Below are 25871 nucleotides of genomic sequence, written 5' to 3' on the forward strand. Positions count from 1 at the left end.
AACATAGCATGTGCAAGAGATTCTGTGGCACCATTCGATGGTTCGTGAAGCTATGATGCCACATGTGGCTGAATTTCTTTTGGTGTCTGATCCCACTTGGTGTGACTGAATGAGCCATGGGACAGGTGACTACCTGGCTGCTCGCCCAATCAGAATGTGGGGAGGGAAGAACATGGGAGTTGGAGATGGTGGAGGACGAGAGAGTTGAGGTGTTTGCCTGACCCACAGTGAGTCGTTTCTGAGGGCCTCTGAGCTTTGTGGTGTACTTATTTATTTCAAAGGCACAGTTGTGAGTTTGCCTGATCTTACCCTAGCAGATATGCTATTGTAGGGATGGATTAGGGCAGGGAATAGATAGACAACAGAGTGAGAGGTGGTGAAGAAGTTCAGATTTTTCCCAGTGTTAGTCTATGGTGACCGCTGGATGGTGCAGAGCTTTCGATTGCTAAAGGCAAAGCTGATCGATTAATATGACCATGTTATACCAAATGATCCACCAATTATTAACCTTTCACCCACCCAACCATGCTCTATGACTGGCCTAGCCAACCACAATTCATCACCATTTTATCCACCGACACATGAGTTCTCTCGTGTTCTGACTTAGCTCCAGTTTAGCCTGTAACTCAGAAACTTACACTAATGCATGGGAGGGAGGGTAAGGCTGGTGTAGTCATCCTTCAGCTCAGGGGACAAATGGTGCCCATCTTATCTCGCACAGATGCATGTAAGAGAAGTATATTTAAACAACAGCAAGAGAGTATTTGCTCAACCACCATCAAAAACTAGTTAACAAATCATTCATCTTAGTTTTGGCAGAATATTCCTCATTTCCTTAAAAACTGAGTGGAAATTTTTTTGGTTGGGTATTTTAGGGTGGCTTGGGAAGAAATGTGGATAGGAATGACTGCTGCTAACGTATTTCTGCGGCTCTCCAATCAATGCACCTTTCCTTGCTACTTCAAATTGTGGTCAACTTCTGACTTGTGTTTGGTGTGTGTAATTGTTTTGAATTTTCTGGTGTTGCTTCCTCCTCCTCCCTCTACAAGGAGACCCCTTAATTCATGATGAAGAGCTTAGGCTCGAAACATCAACTCTCCTGCTCCTCGGATGCTGCCTGACCGTCTGTACTTTTCTAGCACCACACTCTTCAACTTTGAATTTTCTGGAGTCAGTTTCTTGCCTCCAGGAGATGATGTCAGAGATACACAGCGAGTAAATTGAGTTGCTTGTGGGAGGAGTAATTTTGGTCGATAATTTGTTGATGGCTCATCTGTGAAGAATGAATCAAGTAGAATTACCTTGTTCTGGGTCATCAGTGCTCTTAAGGGTGCTTGGGAGTCTGTCTCTGCTTAGAGGCTGCCTCCTTGTAACAGCTTACACAGTGATGTCATGAAAATTGCCTTAATCTGCTCAAGACCAGTTCACTTCCTTCATCTTGTTATCAAGCAAATTGTTCACCGACAAAGTGACTTTGTCTTCCTGTGTGTTCAGTATCTACATTTTAGATAGGTTTTTCAAATTTGATTTATTATTGTCATATACTTAGGTACAGTGAAAAGTTTTGTGTGCAGTCCAGGCAGATCATACTGTACAAAAGCGCCTTAAGGTAATAGAATAGAGTGAGGAATACAGTGTTACAGCTGCAGAGAAGGTGCACAAGGTGAGATCAACATTAAATTTGAGAGGTCCATTCAGAAATCTAGTAACAGCGGGAAGGAAGCTGTTTTTGAAACTTGTGTTTAAACTTTTGTATCTTCTGCCTGGCGGAAGAGATTGGAAAAGGTTATGACCGAGGCGGGAGGAGTCTTTGATTAGGTAACAAGTAGTGAGGATGGAGTCAATGGATGGAAATCTGGTTTGCGTAACGATCTGGGGTGTGTTCACAACTCTCCATAGTTGTTTAGTCATGTGCTGTGTAGTTGCCATACCAATCCGTGATGTACCTGGTAGAATGTGGACATGCTGTTGTTATGGTCTATTAATATTTTACGTATAATGTGTAGTATAACACAGTTTAGTACACAAAATCCTGCAGTGTGCCCTATTGATTTATACAGCCTGTGTTTGGTCAGTGTTTGACCATTTAATCCTCTGACAGCATGATGGTATCGTAACTATTCTGTCTTTTTCAAAATCAGTGGGTGCAGATATTTATACAAAAATTCAAATCAGGATGTGGAACATTGAAATACCTTTTATAAAGAAACGAGCCAAACCTTCATGAATTAAACATTAGACTCTTGTGAGTAAATAAAAAGCTGAAAACCGAAAATGCTCAAAATTAATGTCTAATTACGCATGAGCATGAGTTACAGGCTGGGATCAAATTGAGAGATTCACCAGGTTTGTTGCTAGTGAAAGTAAAAACAGACTACCCCTCAGAATCATGTCAGATGGACCAGAAGTCTTAAAATCTGTTTTAAAACTGGTAACCTGATACCTTGGTGGTACACAAAGCATCGCTGGGGTCAGACCCCCATTCGTGGGGGTGGGGGGTCCTGACTTGCCTAATTCAGACAGTCAAGGCTTATCTGGAAAAGTTTCCTGAAGAAGGGCTTGTGCCCGAAACGTCGACTCTCCTGCACCTTGGATGCTGCCTGACCTGCTGCGCTTTTCCAGCAACACATTTTCAGCTTTTATCTGGAAAGGTACCAAACACATTGAGAGACTTCACCTGGTCAAACGGTGAAATTGAAGTGCTGCAGAGAGCATGCGAATCTCCTAGCAGCTCAGCCACCCAACTCTCTCAGCACCACCATCACTAATGTGGCCGAATCTGTCGATCAGACTCTGGACTTACCTGTCATCTCAGAATTTGATCAAACCAAACTGGAAGAAGGTCAGCCTTGGTCCCAAGGCGACTTTTGAAAAATTCATTCACAGAGTGTGGGTGTCGTTGGCTGACCAGCATTTATTGTCCATCTCTAGTTGCCCTTGAGGGGTTGATGGTGAGCTGACTCCTTGAATGTGCAATTCATGTGTATGTAGACCCACATTGTTGTGGGGGAGGGGAATTCCACAAATTTGAACCAGTGACAGTGAAGTAAAGAGATATTTCCAAGTCAGGATGGAGAGTGGCTTGGAGGCAAACTTGCAGGTGGTGTGTTCCTATGTACCTACTGGCCTTGTCCTTCTAGATGGGAGTGGTTGTGCATTTAGAATGTGCTCTCTAAGGATCTTTGGTGAAGTCCTGCAGTTCATCTTGTAGATAGTATACACTGCTGCTACTGAGTGTCTGTGGTGGAATGAATGGTTGCAGTACCAATCAAGCGGGCTGCTTTGACCTGAATGATGCCAAGCTTCTTGAGTATTGTTGGAGCAGCACCCATCTTGGTAAGCTTTTCCATCACACTGCTGACTTGTGCCTTGTAGATGGTGGATAGGCTTTGGGAGTCAGGGGATTAGTTGTGTATTGCAGGATTCCTAGCCTCTGACCTGCTCTTGTAACAGATCAGAGACTAGCCACAAATAGTGGCTAGTCCAGTTCTGGTCATTGATAGCCCCAGGAATAAATTAGGGATTCAGTGGCAGTGGTGTCATTGAATGTCAAATAGGGATGATTAGATTCTATTTTATTGGTGATCGTCATTGCTTATGATGTAAATGTCACTTGCCAATTGTCAGCCTAAGCCTTGATATTGTCCAGACCTTGTTGCATTTGAACATGGGATGATTCAGTATCTGAGGAGTTGCAAGTGGTGTTGAACATTGTGCAGTCATCGGTGAACATCCCCACTTCTGACTTTACGATGGAGGGACGGTCATTGATAAAGATGCTGAAGATGTTTGGGCCTAAGACACTGCCCTGAAGAACTCCTGGAGCTGAGGTAATTGACCTCCCAAGAACCACAGCCATCTTCCTACGTTCTGGCCATGTCACCAAACAAAGGAGAGCTGCTCCTTTTTGCTTGTGTGTTTCTTGAGCTCCTTGATGCTGCCGTTGGTCAAATGCTTCATTGAAGTCAAGGACACTCACTTTTAAGAAGAACATCATTTCCCAATTGTGTACCACCAAACTCCTGCAATCCATGTGCATGTAGACCCACATTGCCGTTTGGGAGGGAATTCCAGGAATTTGAACCAGTGACAATGAAGAAACGAGGGGCTCCAGCGTCAGCATCCCTTGTATTATCGTGAAGAGGGAATAGGTGAAGTCTTCATCCCCAGGGATTATTTAGCTCAAGTCCCTGTTCCTTTTTTTTAAAATTGGAAAAAAATACGCAACCTGTGAAAATGGATTTATTTTTACTTCTAGGACAAAGTGAGAACTGCAGATGCTGGAGATCAGAGTCAAGAATGTGGTGCTGGAAAAACACAGCAGGTCAGGCAGCATCTGAGGAGCAGGAGAATCGACATTTCGGGCATAAGCCCTTCATCAGGAATTTTTACTTCTGGCAAGCTTAAAGTTGCCAGTGCCTTGAGTAAAAGAGGATATTGGTACTTGGTCTTTACAGCAGGGCCACATGGCTTAGAGGGTGCAGGGGGAATCCTGAGATGGAAGGTTGAATGCGTGCTGTGAGTACAAAGGAACCTCGATTATCCGAATATCAATTATCCAAAAGAGATCTCAAGGTACTGATAGAATTATTACATCAAATAGGTGTTTCCAACACAGATCACGCGTTTTGTTTACAATGAACTCTGCTCACTGAAATGCTGCTGCGAACGTTCCTGGACATTGATGGGAGCCCAGGCACCGTCTCCAAATGATTCACCTCCCGCCCGCCCTTTCTCTCTCCCCACCCTTTCCCTGGAATTCTACACAGGGGTGTACCCTAAAACCCCCTTCCCCAGATAATCTCTCCAACATTGAACTTTACAGGGCAAAGGTGGAACTTGTCAAAAAAGTTGTAGTAAAACGTTTGTGTGCATGCGCGCGCTATTTGGCGACTCACCTCCCCCCCCCCCCCCCCCCCCCCCCCCCTCAAAGGCAGCAGCGAGCTGACTGTTGGTGTTCACTGCGGCTGCCCCAGAGAAGGATGGGTGGGTGGGGATGGGGGCAGGAGTGGACAGGGGTGTGTGGTTGGACGGGTTTGATGGGGTCAGGGGCTCCCGCACGGTGTGCTACTGCAGAGTCTCTTGAACGGGTGGCGGACTTAGCAAGTACTCGCTGTGTCAATCCCATTGAACTGATGGTTGGGGGGGAGGGTGTGGAAGTGAGTGCTTCAGCAATGCTCTAGGTCCCTTACACACAAGTGTGTGTCTGTTCAGAAACCAAACCCTGAGACATAGAGGGGGAGCAAGGCAGGCAGAGAGAGGAAAAAGGAAATTCAGAAAACTCCGAGCCCCAGAGGAGCGGCATTGAATCAGTTAACCAAATAATCAAATTTCTGAATGAAATTGCACCCGCCCATCTCATTCGAGATTCCTCCGTACATTGATTGGTTCAGGGATCATAATGTTGTGGGTACAGTTGACAGGTGCACTTCCTCATGAGCAGCCCTTCCATTGAGCAAGTCAATATTGTTTCAAGCAGATACAAATTGAAGGTTTCAACTTAGTGCCAAGTATCATCCATGTAAAGCCTTTGGCCTGTATATCTGCATCAAGCAATCTAGGATGGAATTCAGTGCAAGCATGTACGAACAGAAAACTCAATCCAGGCGTACCTTTTGCTGTTACAATGTACATTTTTTTCCATTTTATACAGCAGTTATTCTTTTAAGCTATGGAATGTAATTGTACTGGAAAGTGTTCAGAGGCGGTTCACTACAGTGATGAAAAACCTGTTTAATGAGGAGTGATCGAGCAGTTCTGATACATACTTGCTAGAGTTTTGAAGAATGGTGTGCGATGTAGTTAAGATGTATAGGATGCGTAGGGGAATGACAAAATAGATGGAGAGGATGCTTTTCCTGATGAGGAAAGTTAGAATCGAGGCCATAACTTTAAGATGAGGGGTAGCAGAATTTAATTTTTAAAAAAAAGATGAGGGAGAATTACTTGTTCGAAAGGGTTGGGAATCAATGGAATTCACTATTCCAAAGTGGGGCAGATGCCACCAAACTGAAAAAGTTTGAGAAGGAAATAGACAGACAGAAATTTAATTAGTTTTTGGAATCCTGATGAAGGGTGTTTGCCCGAAACGTCAATTTTCCTGCTCCTCTGATGCTGCCTGACCTGCTGTGCCTTTCCAGCACCACTTTGATCTAAACTCTGTTTTCCAGCATCTGCAGTCCTCACTTTTGCCTAGAAATTTAATTAGTGACAGGTTGAAGAGCTATGTAGAGTGAGGAGGAAAGCCGAGGTGAGATCAGGCTGAGGTGAGATCAGCCATGATTGTATTGAATGTGAGAGCAGGTTCAATGGGCTGAACAGTCTACTCTTGCTCCTAGTTACTATGTAACCATTGGAAGTACATTTGCTAGGTAAATCCAGTACTTAGTCTTCAAGTTGTGCACTTGTTAAATTATAAGTGTTAGCAGCTGTTTTGAAATGCCACCCATTATCATCGCAACATTGTTTCTAATCCAGGGTTCAGAGGTTAAAGAACATAAGAGCAGGAAAAGGCCATTTAGCTCTTCCAGTCTGCTTCACCATCCAAATGATCGTGGCTGATTTCATAGAATCCGAACATTGTGTGAGCAGCCCATTTGATCCATTGAGTCCACGTCGAACCTCCAGAGAGCATCCCCCACAGACCCACCCCTCTACGCTATCCCTGTAACCCTGCACTTCCCATGGCTGATCCACCTAGCCTTCACATCACTGGATACTTTAGCATGGCCAATCCATCTAACTTGCACACCTTTAGTCTGTGGGAGAAAACTAGACCACCCAGAGGAAATTCTTGTAGACATGTGGAGAATAGGCAAACTTAGCACAGACAGACAGTCGCCTGAGAGTGGAATTGAACCCGGGTCCCTGGCGCTGTGAGGCAGCTGTGCTAACTGCTAAGCCACCTTGCCACCTCGATTTGGTTGTGCTGTCAGCTCCACTTCCCTGTCTGTCCCCTCATAACCCTCAACTCCCTTGTCTATCAAAACTCTAACACAGCCTTGAATGCGTTTGAAGACCTGGCCTCCATTACCTTCGGGGAAAGCGCATTCACATTCGAACAAACTTCAGAGAAAAAGTTTTCCCCCATAAAAGGAAGCACCTGGGATCCACCCTAACCTTCTCCTTAAGGTTTGCATGTTCCAATAGGATCATCACATTTTTCTGAGCTCCAGTGGATGTGGGCCTAACTTGCTCAACCTTTCTTAATAGTATACGCCCTCCTTCCCAGGAATGATTTGAACTGAACTGCCTCCAAAGCATAATTACATGTTTGTTTCCTCAGGGTGCTCCGGTTTCCTCCCACAGTCCAAAGATGTGCAGGTCAGGTGAATTGGCCATGCTAAATTGCCCATAGTGTTAGGTAAGGGGTAAATGTAGGGGTATGGGTGGGTTGCACTTCGGGTCGGTGTGGACTTGTTGGGCTGAAGGGCCTGTTTCCACACTGTAATGTAATGTAATCTAAAGGATTCAGTTGTGAAATAAAAGATCAGGGGCATAGCTCAATCCACCATTGCACCAGAAATGCTAGAATCTATAGTTAATACATAAAACAGTGGATACTTGGAAGTATGGTAATCTCACAATGGAGTTTTCTGGGAAAGTAATGAATTCTTGGGAAATTGAGGGGTTCAGATGGTTTTTACTGAGTGGTAATGTATAAATAAATTGCTGGGATTAGTTTGAAAGAGGTGGTGATATTTCTCTTTGTCAGAACATGTGCTATATAGTTTGTAGCAATTTTATTGATTATTGTAGTAGCAGTGATGTTTGGTGATACCAATGAATGGTCCTTCTGTCAGATTTATCAAGCACTGACTCTGCAACAAATTTCGTCAACTTCCGTGCAAACATGACACATTCAAACTGTTCCTCTAAACCACACACACTGACTTGGAATAGCCTCACCGTTGTTTCACAGGCAAAATCTGGGAGTGTCCTCACCAAACTCGGTAATGCACCTACATCACAGTGGTTCAAGAAGAAAGCTCATCCCCAGTTAGTTGAGGAGCATTGACCCAGTTCTTGTCTTCAGAAATGTCAAGCATGGTAAGCGAAAGGGCAAAACTGTATAAAAGTGCCTTTTAAAACCTCCCACCTTTCTGTATCTATACAAGCTTGTGGCTTTGAAAACCAGAAAGTGTTGGGGAAGACCCCAGGTTTCAACTTGCATCGACTGCCTGAGTGAGCGGTCTCTGTCTCTGTCTCTGTCTCTCTCTCCCTCTCTCTCTCTCTCTCTCTCTCTCTCTGTCACCATCCTTCCCCCGGCATTACAATGTAGAAAGATTGCGGTCATATCTGGGACTCCCTGCAGGACTCCTCATTCAGTGAAAGAACTTCTGTGAAAGTGCAGCTAGTTTCTGCCTGGCAAGTATGAAGCTTTGGATTTGTGGTTTAAGGGGCTGTACCATCCTGTGCTAATGTTGTGTGACGGATTTGTAGATCTGTTGAGCTGCTGTCAGGAAATGGTGCAGGATGGCCTGGGGCTAACAAAATTCTCATTGTATGTGACAACAAACATCTGAATGATTGTTGATTGTAAAACTTTGTCATAATTGGCCTTCTGTGATCTTTTCAAACAGTTTACGCCCTGTTTGGTGTATTTGCAATGTAATAATTTTTGCAATGCGATAGCCAATTTGTGGATGTAGGTTTGCTTGCTGGGCACGACATTGGACAAACAGGTGGCACGGTGGTACAGTGGTTAGCACTGCTGCCTCACAGCGCCAGAGACCCGGGTTCAATTCCCACCTCAGGCGACTGACTGTGTGGAGTTTACACATTCTCCCTGTGTCTGCGTGGGTTTCCTCCGGGTGCTCCGATTTCCTCCCACAGTCCAAAGATGTGCAGGTTAGGTGAATTGGCCAAGTTAAATTGCCTGTAGTGTGTTAGGTGAAGGGGTAAATGTAGGGGAATGGGTCTTGGTGGGTTGCGCTTCGGTGGGTCATTGTGGACTTGTTGAGCTGAAGGGCCTGTTTCCACACTGTAAGCAAGTAAAGTAATCTAATCAAAACTAGCCACCAGGATACATGAACACCAGCTAGCCACAAAACAACATGACCTTTTCTCACTAGTATCCTCACATATGGATGAGGAAGGACACCACTTCGACTGGCACAACACATCCATCCTAGGACAAGCCAAACAAAGACACACAGAGAATTCCTAGAAGCATGGCATTCCAACTGGAACTCTATCAACAACACATCGAGTTAGACCCCATCTACCACCCCTGAGAAAAAGAATGGGAAGTGACTTCACCACAGGAAATGACGTCACCAACCCAAAGAAACCCAAACATGTAAATAGAAAGCAGGAATTATCAGCAGTGAGGCCCACTGAAGATGTTACCTAGTAGGGTGATGAAACGTCTGGAAATGAACCTTCCAGCTCAGTGAGCAAACCTACATCCAGAACCTCAACCTGACCTACAAATCTTCTCAAAACTGGCTGGCCAATTTGTGTACAGCAAGAACCCATAAGCAGCAGCATTATTAAGACATAATCAAAATACCATTCTGGATTAGTGGTGCTGAAAGAGCACAGCAGTTCAGGCAGCATCCAAGTAGCTTCGAAATCGACGTTTCGGGCAAAAGCTCTTCATCAGGAATCCAGGGCTTTTGCCCGAAACGTTGATTTCGAAGCTACTTGGATGCTGCCTGAACTGCTGTGCTCTTCCAGCACCACTAATCCAGAATCTGATTTCCAGCATCTGCAGTCATTGTTTTTACCTCGATGATCAAAATACCAGCCAGGCGACAAGGCAAATACAATTGCTCTTTCAAAATGAGGTCCTTCAAACTACCGGAGTGGGCAGATGGAACCTTTTGTATAATAGCTGTCCTGTGAATCAGTAGCTCCAACAGTGCAGTACTCCATTGAGTCTGCTGCCTCAAGTGAGGGGGGTCACCCACAGACTGAACCACAGTTGATGCTGCTGTATGGTGGCACAGTGGCTCTGTGGCTTCACAGGACGAGGGAACTCAGCTTGGATTCCAGCCTTGGGCAATTGTTTGTGTGGAGTTTGCACCCTCTCCCTCCGTCTGCGTAGGTTTCTTCCAGGTGCTCTGGTTTCCTCCCACAGTCCGAAGATGTGTAGGTTTGGTGGATTGGCCATGTTAAACTACCCATAGTGTCCAGAGATGTGCAAGCCAGGAAAATGCAAGGTTACAAGCTAGGGGGTTGGGCCTGGGTGGGTTGCTGTTCGGGCCGAATGGCCTGCTCCCAAATTGTGGGGAATCTGTTCTGTTCTGTGGAAGGTTGTTGCCTGAGGGGTTCCTTGCTTAAGCAAGTCACCCTGTAATGTTTTTAAGGTATCTACAGTATTTAAATGGGCAAACTTTAGCAACGTCACCCCTCTGTCACACGCTGTCAACACCTGACTAGTAAGCATGATGGAAGATGCAAGAGCACAAAAGGCTGGAGGGAGCCAGCCTGAGAGTGTCACATAACCCCCATGCTCAAAGACGGCAAAGTAATACAATTAACCGGTGAAAGGGAACGCTTGTGTCTGTGTGTGCAGCTGAGCATTTGTTTGACAAAGGACCACGGAGGCTGCATGATGCTGTTTCTCGCCTTTCCCTCACAATTACCCTGCTGAAAAGGAGTGGGCTGGCTGCACTGTCAGGAGGTCTCTCTCTCTCTCTCTCTCTCTCTCTCTCTCTCTCTCTCTCTCTCTCTCTCTCTCTCTCTCTCTCTCTCTCTCTCTCTCTCTCTCTCTCTCTCTCTCTCTCTCTCTCTTCCCCTCTCTCTCCTCCCTCTCTCCCTCTCCTCCCTCATCCACTCCTCCCTCTCCCTCTCCTCCCTTTCATACTCTCTCTGTTCCCGATTCCCCCCCCCCCTCCCAACCTTTATCCCTGCAAACACCATGGCAATCAGAGGCAGATTGTTGAATGTGCCATTTATATAACCTGGCTGTCTTGTAACGTTTGGCATGTTCATTGGTAGCAGGCAGTCCTGTTTATTGCACTGGTGTAAGACCTCTCTTAGCAATATCCATGCCTCTGACCAGGATTTGTGCATTACTAACCTTAATGACCTATCCACACACCAACTTACCTCGGATATGTTCACACCCACCAGATCCAAATCACAGGTTGTAAATAACTGATGGCATTCAGCACCAGAATACGAGGTTATCTGTAAGTTTTTAAGAAAAGTCCTCTCACAGTAAGTGTCTCCTTGATGCTCCAGGTTTTTAGATGACAATCACTTTATATTAGATGTCACAAGGTGATGATGAAAGCTTGAAAAGGCATCAGTGATCTGAACTAAACCATGCACTTGTTGATTGTCTTTTTGGGTCTGGAATGTGCCTACACAGAAAAAATCTGGAGAGGAATGCAGTGGTGTTTGTCGAGGTTCGTTCCGAGCAGTGCTGTGACGTGGGACTCCGTGCTCTACAGCCTGTTCCCCGGGACGCACACTGAGACGAACATCAATTGTGCCTGGAGGATCATCAACTCGGTGAAGGACGCTCTCTGGGCGGTCCGAAACCTGTTGATCTTCCAGCTGAAGGAACTGACCCCGACTGAGTGTTGCAGACTGGCACATTCCAAGGTCCAGGACTACATGTTGAGGAGCGCGCTGAAGCTTGGGGCAGCTGCCGCCAAGGCACGGTGGGGAAAGATCACCGTGTAACATCTGCCTGCCTAAAGAAGAACAGGGGGCCCGCGCAGTCATTTGGGCTCTGCTGACGCCTCAGCTAAAAATGTAATTGTACAGACCTGTAAATAGGAATGATTACTCTGTTTCGGTATGCAAACAAATGGAATGTTTACATATGTATGGCATGTCCAACTGTACAGACCATTAAAGTATTTTATGAATAAAGTATGTTTTTGAAATAAAAAAAATGACTACTTGTGTTGTGAACTAGTCAGGAATAACTTGCTGCAAAATCAGTACAGGTTGTTCTGCTATAATACATGTTTTGTTAACATGAATTCACTATAACACAATTGACGAATTGAGGGCACTGTTTCTAAAGTGCAAAATTTTAAAGCGTGTGTCGGCTCTAATGTAATTCCGACCCCATTAGATCAAACAGTGTTACTACCATGCGACTTTCCTATGGCACAAGAACCCAACTGTGGTATAGCAGAACTAACTGTACTGATGATGTATTTCACAAGAGACTGTCCCAGTTATTGAGAACCTTGTCACTGTTTGAGGGTCTCTGGGAGTGTATTTGGAAAGACACTGCAGTAGTAATTGTGTTTGAGAGGTCTGTGAGAGTGGTTGAGGGGTCCGTGGAGGTGTGACGGTGTTTGAAGGGTCTGTGAGTTTGAATGAAATTCCCCTGTCACCCTTCTGAACTCAGTCGAGAACAGACCCAGAGTCCTCAAATCCTCCTCATTTGGCACGCCCTTCATCCCCAGGGTCATTCTTGTAAAGCTTCTGCATGCCTCCTCTAGCACCAGCACACCCGCCCTTAGAATCTGAGATCCAGAACTGCTCTCAACATTCCAAATGTGGTCTGACGAGAACTTTAAGCAACCTCAGCAGTACTTTCCTGCTCTTGTATTCTAGCCCTCTCAAAATGAATGCAAACATCGCATTTGCCTGCCTAACTGAATTTGCATGTTAGCCTTAAGAGAATCCAGAATTAGAAGTTTCAAGTCCCTTTGGGCTTCAGCTTTCTGAAAACTTTCTACATTTAGAAAACAGCCTCGATTTTTCATACCAAATTGCATAACCTCACACTTTCCTGGATTGTATCCCATCTGCGACTTCTTTGTCCACCCTCCTCGCCTGTCCAAGTCCTTCTGCAGCCTCTCTGCCTCAACACTGTCTGACTCTCCACCTATCTTTGTGTCACCTGCACACTTAAGAACAATATCTTCAGTTGCTTTGCCTGGATTGTCAATGTGTAGTGTGAATAGTTGCGCTCTCAACACTTTCCCCAGTGAAACTCCATTAGTCACCGGCTGCCATCCCGAAAAAGGCCCCTTTTATCCCCTACCTTCTACCAGTCAGCCGTTCCTCTATCCCTGTCAGCACCTTGCCCCTAACACGTGCGTCCTTATCTAATTTAGCAGCCTCCTATGCAGCACCTTGTCAAAGGCTTTCTGGAAATCCACACAGACCATGTCCACTGGCTGTCCGATGTCTAACTTTGTATTCCTTGTGTGACTGACTCTCAAATCTGTCTAGCATCAGCATAAAAGTTTCATGGCTTTTTAAAAAAAACGTTTTGAGTTTCTATTCTTCTCACCAAGATCACAGTTCTCTACATTATACTCCAAGTTCCACCTCGCTGCCCACTCAGTGAAACTATCTTTATCATTTTACAATGTCTTTGTGTCCTTCTCACAACTTGGATTCCCACCTAGTTTTTGTATTGTCAGCAGACATGCTATTTTCCGTCTCAGTGCCTGGGTCATTTATGTGGATCATAAATAGCTAGGGCTGCATCACGGATTCTTGTGATGCCTTGGACGACAAAAGATTTCAATGCGATTAAATGCTAAAGGATTTTTGTGGGGTTGTGGTAAAGTCCCTATCTCTGAATAAGGAGGCCAGGGTTCACATTCCATCTGCTTGAGGTGTGTAATCATTTCCTAACCAGTTCATTTGTACTGAGTGATGCAGCAGTTTACTATTGGTAATGGTCACAGAACAGGCATGCCCAAGAGTTGCAAGTTCTCAATGTTCAGTTCTTCACAGCAGTTAGGGGGAAGCTTTTTAATTGGTCACTGAGGACATTTCGGGGGTCATGGGAAGGACAGTAAAAAGATCACAGGCAGGGACAAAAGTAAATGAGGTCTGGATGAGTTGGAGTGGACTCCGAGGTAGCAGTGTCAATTTTTGATGGTATTCCTGTAAGGAGCAGAACTGAGCTACACCGCATTTGAGTAGATGTTCTACAGCAGTAGACCACCGTGGGCTTTGTGTAGTTGTACAGCAGTAGACTGTCCTGGGCTTTGTGTAGTTGTACAGCAGTAGACTGCCCTGGGCTTTGTGTAGTTGTACAGCAGTAGACTGCCCTGGGCTTCGTGTAGTTCTACAGCAGTAGACTGTCCTGGGCTTTGTGTAGTTGTACAGCAGTAGACCGCCCTGGGCTTTGTGTAGTTCTACAGCAGTAGACTGCCCTGGACTACTTTTGACTAGAAACCGAGCTGGACTAGACAATAAATACTATGGGCTGGCTCTGGTGTAACAGTGATATTGTTCCAACTACTGATGCCATGTTAACCCACCAGTACTTGTCTGTGTTGTCTTCCCCCTTTGTTTTTGAACGGAAGTGAAGTTACATTTGCCAATCTGCAATCTGCTGGAAATGTCTTAAGATCTCACAAATATTTGAAAACCCTAACCAGTGCATTCACTGTCTACACTGCTTCCTCTTTTAATATGAGCGGGATCAGTTTTGTGGTCCCTTTAAATTTCACGAATACCTTTTAATCTCATTTCAATGACTTTGTGAATGCCTTATCAATGTTCAGTTAATCCCTGTAATAATACTATCTATAACTACAGATTACAGACAATAGATGTTTGTCTAAATTATATTTCGCAGGAGACAATGAATAACATAATTATGAGAGCACAGTATTCCTCTGTATAATATTCCACCAGGTAGAATTTTTGTATGTATGATATTATGGAGCACTTTCCGCAGTTTGTGGCAGATTAGAAACAGGCAATGCACATTGTACATTAAAGGTAAAGTCGCCATAGTCCTACCAGACCATCGGACTGCAGTGTCAGAGAGATACGATTGAAGCTGGTTTAATCTGAGGGTCACCATGCCTCAGGCAAGGGGAGAGTTTTGAGAAGGAACGTCCTTTGTGGTAACAGTATACATTACACCCTATTGCATCCATAGGATATAGAATACCAAGTCTCAATTAGAAGAGGAATCAAATGTGCTATAAGTATCTATCTTATATGTAAGATCCCATGTGTATGTTTAATAGGTAGAAATTTTGTTTATTAACATTTTTGTAATGTCCCCATATGAGACAGCAACTGGAATACCGTGTTGACCTAGCTGTTTAAAGCTGGCTTCTTCTATGTTGTTTCCAAGCTGAATGGCCTCTTGCTATCTGACATAGGCAATGTTAATGCACTCAATACTGTCAGACATGTCTTAAATCTAAATTTAGCTCATGAAAGTGTGTGTGTGGGTGGGGGTGCAATAGAAGGTGAGTGCTACAGTGTCACAAGCTCTGAATATACCCTTCTGGAGTGGGAAAGATTTTTAATTCCTGTTGCATTTTGATATTGTCTTCATGAATTCTTCCTCATATGTTATAAATGAAATTTGAAATTAGAGATTCTTAGATGTTCTTCGTGAGGGGGTAGAAGTGAATGGGTGATAGAATTTGGCCTGGGTCTGAGCACATTTTGATATTCATTGTAGTACGAGAGCTGTCAAGGTATTGCAATATGATTTTATCACGGTGTTGTGTTTGTGGAGTAGTCAAGAAAAGGTTTCCTGAACACTTTATTTGACAAGTCATGTGGAGCTTCTTTAAAAACCACTGCTTATGGTTCACTTAGAAATGGGATAACTGGAATAATGAAGCTCTGTATGGTTATTGACTCAATTGACCAAAATTGTTGAGTGGGCAGACACCACGACTACCTAGTCAAGTCATGTCCTCCAACAACCCACCCTCCCCTCCCGGCACCTTCCCCTGCCACCACAGGAATTGCAAAGCCTGCATCCACACCTCCCCTCACTTCCATCCAAGGCCCCAAAGGAACCTTCCACATCCATCAAAGTTTCACCTGCACCCCCACACGTCATTTACTGTATCCATTGCTCCCGATGCAGTTTCCTCTCCATTGGGGAGACTGGACGCCTTCTTGCAGAGTGCATCAGAGCACATCTCCGGACTCCTGCACCAATCAACTCCACCGCCCCGTGGCCCAACATTTCAACTCCCCCTCCCACTCTGCTGAGGCCATGCAGATCCTGGGCCTCCTCCACCGCCACTCCCTCACCACCTACGCCTGGAGGAAGAACGCCTCATCTTCCGTCTCAGGACCCTTCAACCCCAGGGCATCAATGTGGACTTCACCAGTTCCCTCATTTCCCATCTCCCCACCTTATCCCAGCTTCAACCTTCCAGCTCAGCACCATCCTCGTGACCTGTCCTAACTGTCAATCTTCCTTCCCACCTATCTGCTCCACCCTCCCCTCTGACCTATCACCTTTACCCCCACCTCCATCCACCTATTGCACTCTCACCTACCTTACCCCCAGCCCCACCCCCCTCCCATTTATCTCTCAGTTCCTGAGGCTCCCAGCCTCATTCCTGATGAAGCGCTTTTGCCCGAAACGTCGATTCTCCTGCTCCTCGGATGCTGCCTGACCCACTCTGCTTTAACAGCACCACGGTAATATTGACTGCAGCGAACCATAACACTTTGTGACTTATTGGAGACAGTGGACTGCCATCTAACATAGTGTGATAGCAGTTTTATAAACAATGTTTTCTTACCTGAAATTACTACAACTAGTTTTTGTGTAAAGGTACAAGCTTTTAAAAGTGAAGTAGCATTAAACTGGATCACAGATGGAAGTCACCAAAGGAAATTACTGTGCATGTAGGAAGTCTGAAATAAAGACAGAAAATATTTGACAGGAAAAAGCTGTAGAAAGAGAAACAGTTAACACTTCAAGTTGATGATCTTGCCTCCAAATTGTGATGCAGAGTTGGAGCAGACCTAGTGAACTTGCTCATGACAAAATATTAAAATACCTCCTTAAAATAATTGCCAAATTATTTGTCAGCAATAACACACTTGGAGATCAAACCTTTGTTGCTTTTGTACTTCATATCCCTATTCATGTTGCTGTGTCCACCTTACCATCTTCAATGATTTAACCAGGTCCCTCTGCTCCTGAATCTCTTTTAAAATTGGAGCTTTTGTTCCAAATTGGAGCTTTTGCCTCTCCCTATTCTTCCTAGCACAGTCAGTTGTCCATCACCTGTCTGCCCATTCTGCTAACTTGTTTACATCCTCTTGGAGCTCTGCACTATCCTCCTAGCACTTTATCGCATGACCTTTGGAAATCTGTGTAGACTACACTAACCATCAGTTTTACGATTGTATTTTTCCAGTGGGACTGGTTGGGCTTTGACTTTGAAATCTGGTCCAGTACATGCAGTGGTGGGTGAGCAATACAATGTGTGGGAAAACACCATGATGGTCCCAGTGCTTTGTGGCATATAACTGACCCAGTCCCATTGCTGGATGGCTTTCTCCCCCCCCCCCCCAGTGCGACACTCAATGTATGAAACTTTTTATTTGATTGCGTTGTTGTTATGAGGAATCTATCCTACATCTTGTGCTTTTATGTTGCTGAGACTGGAAAGAATTGTTTGACCTTAATTAAAAGGGTTTCCATCTATTCAGTACCATTAACAGAACTGCCCGAGGCACTATTCCTCCTCTTCCTTTAACAGTGTGACCTGGTTAATAATTATCCTTTAATTAAGACCAACAAAAAGTTATCTGACCATTTATCATAGTACTGTTTGTGTGAGCTTACTGTACAAAAATTGTCTACCATATTTCCTACAATACAATGCTTCATAAATACTTGGTTACCTGTGATGTGTTCTGTGATGTTCCATGACTGCAAAGTGTACGATATAAATGAAAGTCTTTTCTTTCTAATTCATTCTAGATTTCTGAGTGTGTTGCTGTCAATTTCTGCTTCTGTTTGTTTAGCTCACCAGTTTTTTGTCTCGGTAATTTGTTATTATGCCCCGTCCCTTTTCTCCAAAATGCTTTGATTTCTTGCTGATGTTTGACCAAATAATCAGTTTTACACTGTACGAGTTTCAATTGTGTAAGAGCTGAGGGGTTTTACAGACAGATATGGCCCTTTTCTTGTGAATTTGTGTGCGCAATTGCACTGAATGTTGCTGTTTAGTGAAAAGAAGCACCACAGGAGTGTTACGGCCTGTTGTCTCTTTGAAGAGCAGAGTCTGTCTGGGTAGGAGTTGAATATAGAAAGGTACTGCTATATTTAGCTATTCACTGGATGAGCCCTGTGTTTGTGAAACTTCCAGTGGCGCAGGTTTACAGAGTGTGTTTGTGTGATTGTTCATGCAAAGGGTTTCTGATCTTAGTCAGTTTGGTGCCAGTAAACAATGGATGACCTAAAATCTGAATGCTTAATTCCTCCTCCCTCCTTTTCCTAGTACTAGGGAGATAGGGACCAGTGAGGCCGTGGGCAGATTTGAAAATGAGAATTTTAAAACTGCAATTTTGCTAAACTAGACCCCATTGCAGTGAATGAGGACAGAGGAATATTACTTGGGAAGAATCACAATAGGGGCAGCAATTTCATTCACTGGCTGCTATTTGATCCTAGTGCTGACCTTGCAGCTCAGCACTGTCCTCATGACCTGTCCCACCTGTCGATCTACCTTCACACCGATCCGCTCCACCCTCCTCGCTGACCTATCACCTTTACTCCCACCTTCATCCACCTATTGCACTCTCAGCTACCTTCTCCCCAGGTCCCCCCCCCCCACCATTTATCTCTCCACCCCCAAGGCTCCCAGCCTCATTCCTGATGAAGGGCTTTTGCCCGAAACGTCGATTTACCTATTCCTCGGATGCTGCCTGACCTGCTGTGCTATCTATATGGACTTCAGTGAGGTGTTCAACAAGGTTCCCCATGGGAGACTGGTTAGCAAGGTTAGATCTCATGGAATACAGGGAGAACTAGCCATTTGGATACAGAACTGGCTCAAAGGTGGTGGTGGGGGGTTGTTTTTCAGACTGGAGGCCTGTGACCAGTGGAGTGCCACAAGGACTTGTGCTGGGCACTCTACTTTTTGTCATTTACATAAATGATTTGGATACGAGCATAAGAGGTACAGTTAATAAGTTTGCAGATGACACCAAAATTGGAGGTGTAGTGGACAAGCAAAGAGGGTTACCTCAGATTACAACAGGATCTGGACCCGGTAGGCCAATGGGCTGAGAAGTGGCAGATGGATTTTAATGCGAGGTGTTGCATTTTGGGAAAGCAAATCTTAGCAGGACTTATACACTTAATGGTAAGGTCCTATGGAGTGTTGCTGAACAAAGACACCTTGGAGTGCAGGTTCATAGCTCCTTGAAAGTGGAGTCACAGGTAGATAGGATAGTGAAGGCAGCGTTTGGTATGTTTTCCTTTATTGGTCAGCGTATTGAGTACAGGAGTTGGGAGGTCATGTTGCGGCTGTACAGGACAATGGTTAGGCCAATGTTGGAATATTGCGTGCAATTCTGGTCTCCTTCCTATCGGAAAGATGTTGTGAAACTTGAAAGGGTTCAGAAAAGATTTACAAGGATGTTGCCAGGGTTGGAGGATTTGAGCTATAGGGAGAGGCAGAGAAAACAGCCCCAGCCTGTTCAGGAGTGTCGGAGGCTGAGGGGTGACCTTATAGAGGTTTACAAAATTATGAGGGCCATGGATAGGATAAATAGGCGAAGTCTTTTCCCTGGGGTGGGGGAGTCCAGAACTGGAGGGCATAGGTTTAGGGTGAGAGGGGAAAGATACAAAAGAGACCTACAGGGCAACTTTTTCACACAGAGGGTGATACGTGTATGGAATGAGCTGCCAGAGGATGTGGTGGAGGCTGGTAAAATTGCAACATTTAAGAGGCATCTGGATGGTATATGAATAGGAAGGGTTTGGAGCGGTATGGGCTGGGTGCTGGCAGGTGGGACTAGATTGGGTTGAGATATTTGGTCGGCATGGACGGGTTGGATCAAAGGGTCTGTTTCCATGCTGTACATGCTAATTTCCATGCTAATCTATAGCAACTGCAGTACCCACTTTAGCCTTGTTATTTGACCCCATCTGACTGTGAAGTGTCTGTGCCATTTAACTTGGATTTTCTTTGTTCGGCAATCCAGTTTTAAAGTGATTATTTATTATTTTCCCCAGCACTTCCAGCAATTGAACAAAGTTTTTGCTCGATGAGTGATTGTCATAAAAGTGTATTAACCTTGTTCTATATTGACAAGTGGCTACAAGTGAGGTTTATCCTCCTCCTCTGAACATACTTTGTTACTAAGATACAGCAAACTATGTTTATAATATAAAATTAATACCTCAATCTGTCATCATACAGAAGTCTGAAATATAAACGAACAAGCAGTGTTCTTTTCATTTTCTACTTCATGTTCTCATGTTAACTTTCTAAATAAAAGCGTTCAGAAATTCTTTTCATTCCTTTTACATTCAACCATTCCTTTCCCCAAAATGCCCCTACTTTCTTCAAGGTGCTGATCCCCTGCTGGGGTCAGATTTCTTGTCAATCTCTAATTAGGTTGCCCTCTCTAATTCTTTCTTTATAGCAGTGACTGCACTTCCAAGGAACGTAACGTAACAGCAGAAGTGGAGCACTCACCATCTTCTGGGGTAAAGAATTGCACAGATTCTAACCCCTTGGGTGAAGATGTTTCTCCTCACCTCATTCCTAAATGAATAACTCCCCAACCTGAAATTGTGATCCCAAACACTAGAATTCCTCCAGTGTGGAAGTAGGCCATTCGGCCCAACAAGTCCACACTGACCCTTCAAAAAACATCCCACCCAGACCCATTCCCCTCCATTTGCCCCTGACGAATGCGCCTAACCTACACATCCCTGGACACAATGGGACAATTTAGCACGGGCAACCCGCCTAACCTGCACATCTTTGGATTGTGGGAAGAAACTGGCGCACCCGGAGGAAACCACCGCAGACAGGGGAGAATGTGCAAATCCCACACAGACAGTCACCCGAGGCTGGAATTGAACCGGGGTCCCTGGCGCTGTGAGGCAGCAGTGCTCACTACTGAGCCGCTATGCTGCTGCACTCCAAAGTCTCCTTCCTCATGATCACTGCAACCTACAGTCCTCCGAGGTCTCAGCATTTCTCCATCCTTGGCCTCTTACATTCCCTTGGCTCCACTATTGACAGTTGTGCCTTCAGCAATAGGAACCCTAAATTCTGAAGTTTCTCCTTTACCACAACTTTTAAGGAATTCTTTTAAAAGTACCTCTTTGACCATGACTTAGGTTCATGTGACCTAATATTCCTTCTCTGGTGTGGTGCCGCAATTTGACTGCTAATGTTCCTGTAATGCTTCTTGGGCCATGTTTTTATGTTAAAAGTGCTGCATAAGAAGAACAAGTTGTTGTTTGATCTCTGCTCTGCTGCTGCTATTGCAGCCTCCCATTTTGTTGCAGAGTAATAATTAATTGAAATCATTTGTGATTCTATTGCATGCAATGTTTAGATTTTTGAAGGAAAAGAAAGCACAAGTGCAGTTGAACTACTGCTGGCTATTCTCAAGAGTACCATCTACTCCAGGCGAACATTCCAAGCAGGGCCTCTGAACATTATTGACTCTGAAACATTATCAGAAACAATTCAGCTACAGAGTCCGGAGCCAAATTAAACTTTTGGCTGAACTGTCTTTAATTACATTCCCTTTTGTTTTTGCAAACACGAGCACGCTAAGCTTGTTTCTTTTTGCAAGCTGTTGGAGATGGGTGAACTGCCCTTAATATAAAACAAATTCCTCTTCAGACCTTATTCTTCCCTCTTCTGCAACAGTGGCTATACATCAGAATTATTGTCACCAGGCGCAAATTGCTTTTGGCACTCTGATATTACAAAAGGTGCTATATAAATGCAGGGTCTTTGCCTTCTATTCTTCAATGAGTATGTTGTTTGCATGTGTTGCGCTTCAGTATCATGCACTCTATCTCGCAGCTATTTCATCCATTGTAGTGAGATGCCAGTTGTTCAGTATTTTCCCCTCTATGTTGAAAGTATTGGCAACTTGATGGGGCCGTTCTAAGGCCAGTGCTGATCCTCTGTGAATGTCAGGGAGCTGTTTTGCCTGGTTGTGGTTGGCACTGCGTGGGGTGGTGTTCACCACTGGGTCTATTTCTGTCGACAGCAGGGTAATCTTGCCAGCGCCTTTTTATTTTCACATGTAGATGTGAGTTGCGTTCGACCTACTGAGATCAGCTTAGCCCGATCTGCTGATTGACTGCCTGACCTTGGTGAAGGTTGGCTGTGCTAATTTCTGAGCTGACGTTTGTGAAGCTTCAGTTTGAACCCAAGTCAAGTGTCCATCGTTACCTGCCCACTGTGCATTTTTTGAGATATAAATCTGCATCTCGATTTCGAAAGCCAAGCGATTAACCTTTTTTATTCAGAAATTAAAAATGGTGTAAAGCTTGAGATCAGGTTGTGTCATTTATCCCCCCAAAAAATGCTTTGGAGGTATGTATTTGGAAAGTGCTTTCTAACACATTTTAAATTGAAGATTATAGAGTGAAACAGAAATCAATTTTTTTTCTCTATAATATGTGCCAATCTGAAATGCAATTGTCACAAAAGAAACCATAACAGGCATACAGACCGAGCACTGTGTCAGCAGCAAGACCCCTGTGCACACTACCATGAGGATGAGGAGGGGAACAATAGTTTCTACAATAGTTTCTAAACAATTGGTTTGGGATTGGTGCTTTCGGTTGCTGTAGTGGTAGAGAAAATAGAAAGCTCAACTCTGCCTGACAGACTGTGCTCGGAAGCCAAGCCAGAGAGAGAGAGATAGAGAGAGAGAGAGCGAGCGCGAACAGTAATAGCTCAGTTGCTCTGTAGAGGAAGTACGCTCATTCAGCTGATATCAATGTTAAACAGCTTCCCTCGGGGGGGCACAGCCAGCAGTCCTCTGCACCCCTCTCCTCCTCTCCTGTTCTCAGCTTTACCCTCCAGCCTTTCCCACAGACCAGTCAGTGAGTGTGCGCTGAAGGATTATTTGGTTGGAGTCAGCGTCTGTGTGGCCTCGCAGGTCGTATTTCAAGACTTTTTTTTATCTTGTTAATCTGTTGTTTGTGATAGTGCAAATAAGCCAGGCTTTTTTTTCTATCTGACTCTTGCTGGAGCTGAAGCAACTTTGAACTGTGCTGCTGCATTTTATTCTTTTCAGTTCCCTCAAAGGCTGCAGTGTCTGGATTGTTGCTCAATGATTTTGAAGTGGATTCTCAAATGTCAACAGCCCCACCATCCACTGAGGGTTTTTGAGGGCTAGCTGCAGGGGTTACAGCTGTCCAATTTTAACAGAACCAGTAAATGGCTTAAACACATCCTGACAGTGGTGGCTGGGCTTGAAAATGTTCACTAGTCTTTGTAATTTGTTACAACGAGGAATGGGAAGTAGAGGTTTGGGTGTTGGGAATGCTATGTCTCGATGCCTGATCTGATCCCCACTACCTTTAACTGGGTTGACTGAGTCAGCTTCCTCCATTCACCCTCTCATGTTAAAGTGACAGCAGTAAAGGTTGATGGTGTTTCGATTTAAACTAAATCTCTCCAGTCAACCTGCCTATCTGTGTACTGCAGCTTTCACTGATACCCAGCTGGTTGGTCCACATTGCTCAACTAAGCCACTCGCAATGTTGCAAAATGGTAGGTCTCAGGTACCCACACCCCCTTATTCCAAAAGGGGCTATGGAGAGCGTTTTACAATTGGTCTCAAGGACTGGGAAAGGAAGAGGAGGAATTGTGTCTGTGATTCCTACTTGTGACTCGCTTCAAACCTTGTGGGCAGAAACATTACACTCCCCAAAGTCCAATAGCCATGAGCCAATTTCCAAATTTTTAATAAGGCCAGGTTCTAAAAAGGCTCTGACTGCCAATGATTTGGTTGTTTAACCCCAACCGCAAGTGAGCCAACACCTTTGTGGGAAAATATGCATATTATGTGGAAACACAATGAACTAATTTCAAATGAAGATCCCTTTGTATTTCTCTCTCTCTCGCTCTCTTTATATATATATATGTATAGCCAAAATTAGTTCATTTATACCTGCAATGTAATGTATATTTTAATGCACGTGTGTTTAACAGTAGCCGTGACTTTGAAAGAATGTGCATGGAAGTCATGCAGTCTTCACCCAGATATTTAAGTAGTGAACTACCTGATTCATAAGTGCTTCCTGTGAGCGGAGTTAATTTTTTTAAGGTATTGGGCTGAGTGCAGCATTGTCAGATGGCCATCTGAATTTAAGAACTAAAAGTGAAATCAATTAATTTCTACTCTGTAATTGCACGTAGCTTTGACATTTGATCAGCCTTGTGCTGGAATTGTATGCACAAACATCTACTGGATAAGAAGATCAAGCATTTTATGGGCCATGTATGTGACAAGAGGTGCACCAGGCAAAAAATTACAATACAAACAAATACGCTCTCCTCCATCCCTAAACAATGTCACTTCCCCTCTTTCCACATAACAAGGACACCTTGTGGTGTTAGCTTGCAAAATTGTACACACAATGATAATCATTTTCCTTCCAGAAGGGTGCAATTGGACAGCATGTGGTCAGGATGCAACTTATGAAGTGTCTACATCAACGCAGATCCACCTTCACCTCCAATGTCAGTAGGAACAGTGATGCTAACAATGGATTTTAGCAGGCTGTCTTTTGGCAATACTGACCCTCTGGTTTATTGGGTCTTTGTATTCCCCATAATCTTAAATTGTTTTGTCTCTGTGCTGTAATGTGCAAGAGTCTGACTCCCCTGCCCCATATCTGATCAGATCTTCAGCCTGTCTGTAGAGAGGATTGAGACGTAATCTCCCCATTGGCAGAGCCACTTTATGACAGCTTGTGATTGACCATTATTTGACTGTTATATAGACAAGGTTTGTTCCCACCATGACATAATCCTTGAACACATAGTATAGTCACCAAGTGCTGCAGAGCATGTGGCATAGAGTATGGGTCTAACTGATAGGGTGAAGGGCTTCAGACAGGATATCCAAGACTGTCTGATTCCATTTTCCGTTTGTAAAATCTCATCAATCATGGCAGAGAATGTGGTGTACCTCGTGTGTTCTACCCACAGGGAGCTGGTTGTTGACTTGCTTTTTCTAGGTTGTCTCTCTTTTTTTTCCCTTCATCCTCTCCTCTTAGTGTTGGATTCAGGACACAAAACATCATTTTTAATCCCGGCTTTCAGCAACTCAGCTGTCCAACTCGTATTTTCTTTCTCTTTCTCCCTCTGTCTTCCTGTTTCTCTCTCTCGCCCGCCCTCCCTCCATCCCTCCATCCCTCCCTCCCTCCCTCTCTCCCTCTCTCTCTCCCTCCCTCTCTCCCTCCCTCTCTCCCTCCCTCTCTCCCTCCCTCTCTCCCTCCCTCTCTCCCTCCCTCTCTCCCTCCCTCTCTCCCTCCCTCTCTCCCTCCCTCTCTCCCTCCCTCTCTCCCTCCCTCTCTCCCTCCCTCTCTCCCTCCCTCTCTCCCTCCCTCTCTCCCTCCCTCTCTCCCTCCCTCTCTCCCTCCCTCTCTCCCTCTTCCACGCCCCCTACATCTCCTCTACCCCCAGCAATATTCAGGCTCTTAAAAGCCAAGTATAAAATTGCCTAACTTCTGATGCCTTATTTGTTGTTATTCCTTTGTTTTTAATTCAACCTATCTTTCTAATCAACCTGTTCAGAGATGTTATTGCATACCTCTGGAGCAGGTGGGACTTGAACCTGGGCCTTCCAGTCCAGGAGTGTGGTCACTATCACTGTCTCACAAGAGGAGTCTCTCCAACATTAATGATACACTATGTTTGCAGTTTTAAGGCTGTACTCTTAAGTCTGAATGTTGTTGGTTAAAGTCTCATCCTGGGTCATGAGCACATGTAGTTTTGGCATCCCCAGTAGGAAGGAGTGCTAATGTTTGGAAGAGATATTCAACTCCACACTGTAAGTAATCTAATCTAATCTAATCTAATCTAAGCTCCCAACTGTAATCATCAGTAGGTTTCAGGTGAGGTGGGGTGGTGGGGGGGTGGGGGGAGGGGGGTAGATTTAAAAGGGACCTAAGCGGCAATTTTCATACAGAGCATGGTGTG

At 44.6% G+C, this 25871-nt stretch overlaps 1 protein-coding gene and 1 long non-coding RNA gene across 11 annotated transcripts in view; one reads left to right on the forward strand and one right to left on the reverse strand.

Moving 5' to 3' along the window:
* Positions 1–11591, reverse strand: part of LOC140493474 (uncharacterized) — a 59739-nt gene extending 48148 nt beyond the window's left edge. The window contains exon 1 of the long non-coding RNA XR_011963685.1: positions 11059–11591. This is a non-coding gene — a long non-coding RNA (uncharacterized lncRNA). The remainder of the gene's footprint in view (positions 1–11058) is intronic.
* dgkza (diacylglycerol kinase, zeta a) overlaps positions 1–25871 on the forward strand; it is a 790120-nt gene that overhangs the window by 359368 nt on the left and 404881 nt on the right. For 2 of the 10 annotated variants that reach the window (XM_072591936.1, XM_072591934.1), the window contains exon 1: positions 22685–22818. The exons of 5 other annotated variants lie outside the window; for them this stretch is intronic. The gene's annotated coding sequence lies outside the window, so the exon portion shown is untranslated. Of the gene's footprint in view, positions 1–22683; positions 22819–25871 lie in introns of those variants that run through there. 3 more of the 10 variants (XM_072591937.1, XM_072591933.1, XM_072591935.1) reach the window with 3 other exon arrangements.

The sequence above is a fragment of the Chiloscyllium punctatum genome, chromosome 22, assembly GCF_047496795.1.
Source record: "Chiloscyllium punctatum isolate Juve2018m chromosome 22, sChiPun1.3, whole genome shotgun sequence".
In the NCBI taxonomy this organism is placed as follows: domain Eukaryota; kingdom Metazoa; phylum Chordata; class Chondrichthyes; order Orectolobiformes; family Hemiscylliidae; genus Chiloscyllium; species Chiloscyllium punctatum.